The sequence below is a fragment of the Rhinoderma darwinii genome, chromosome 1 (genome assembly GCF_050947455.1).
Source record: "Rhinoderma darwinii isolate aRhiDar2 chromosome 1, aRhiDar2.hap1, whole genome shotgun sequence".
Lineage (NCBI taxonomy): Eukaryota > Metazoa > Chordata > Amphibia > Anura > Rhinodermatidae > Rhinoderma > Rhinoderma darwinii.
Genome location: NC_134687.1, coordinates 68860987 through 68862358, shown reverse-complemented (window position 1 = coordinate 68862358; position 1372 = coordinate 68860987).

The window sequence follows — 1372 nt, the reverse complement described above, 5'->3', positions numbered from 1 at the left end:
CTTTTTTTTTTCCTATAATAAGACTTTTATTATAGAAAAAAAATGAACACGTTAAAAAAGTACACATATTTGGTATCACCGCGTTCGTAACGACCCCAACTATAAAACTGTAATATTATTTTTCCCGCACGATGAACACCCCAAAAAAAATCAATAAAAAACTACGACAGAATCACTATTCTTTGGTCACCACCGCTCCCTAAATAAAGAATAAAAAGTGATCAAAAAGTCGCATGTACCCAAAAATAGTACCAATAAAAACTTCTATCCGTCCCGCAAAAAACAAGCCCTTACACAGCTTTTTTGACAAAAAAATAAAAAAATGATGGCTCTCAGAATATGGTGACACAGAATTTTTTTTTTTTTATAAATAAGTCATTTTATTGTGCAAACGCTAAAAAAAAGGACCAAACCTATATACATATGGTATCGCCATAATCGTACAAACACGCAGAATAAAGTAAAAATGTCACTTATAGCGTACGGTGAGAGCCACAAAAAGAAAACCTAAAAAACGGTGTCAGAATTCCTGTTTTTTGATCAGGATTGCAAAAAAATTGAATAAAAAGTAATCAAAAAAAAAATCGCACGTACCCCAAAATGGTACCAATGAAAACGACAGATTGTCCCGCAACAAATAAGCCCTCAGAGGGCTCCGGTGGTGAAAAAATAAAAAAGTTCTCGCTTTCAAAATATGGCGATGCAAAATGTGCAGAGTGTCCAAAAGTGGATAAGATCGGGCGCCATTTATCAGTGCAACACCGGGCACATATCTATGAATTATTATTTATTTACCCCATTATTATACCCTCTTATTATGCCCTGATGTTCTCCGCACAGATTACATATGCCCCCACATCATAACTGAAATACCAGCAAAACCCCAAACAAAACTACTACCAAGCAAAATCTGTGCTCCAAAAGCAAAATAGTGTCCCTCCCTTCTGATCCCTACAGTGTGCCCAAGCAGCAGTTTGCGCCCACACATATATGGCGTCGCTATACCCGAGAGAACCCGCTTAACGTTTTATGAGGTATTTGTCTTCTGTGGCACAAACTGGGCACAACATATTATGCACTAAAATGGCATATCAGTGGAAAATTGCAATTTTCACTTTGAACCATCCGCTGTGCACTAACCCCTTTGCGCACTATGACTTAATTGCCCGTCATGGTGCGGCGGTTGATGTATGGAGCCGGCTCACGTGCTGAGCTCCATAAGCTGCGGGTGTCGGCTGTGTATTACAGCTGACACCCGGGACTAACGGACAGGTACAGGGATCGCTCTGTTACAGAAGCCTGTAAGAATAACAATATACTGCAATACATTAGTATTGCAGTGTATTGTACCAGTGATCCAATGATCGCTGGA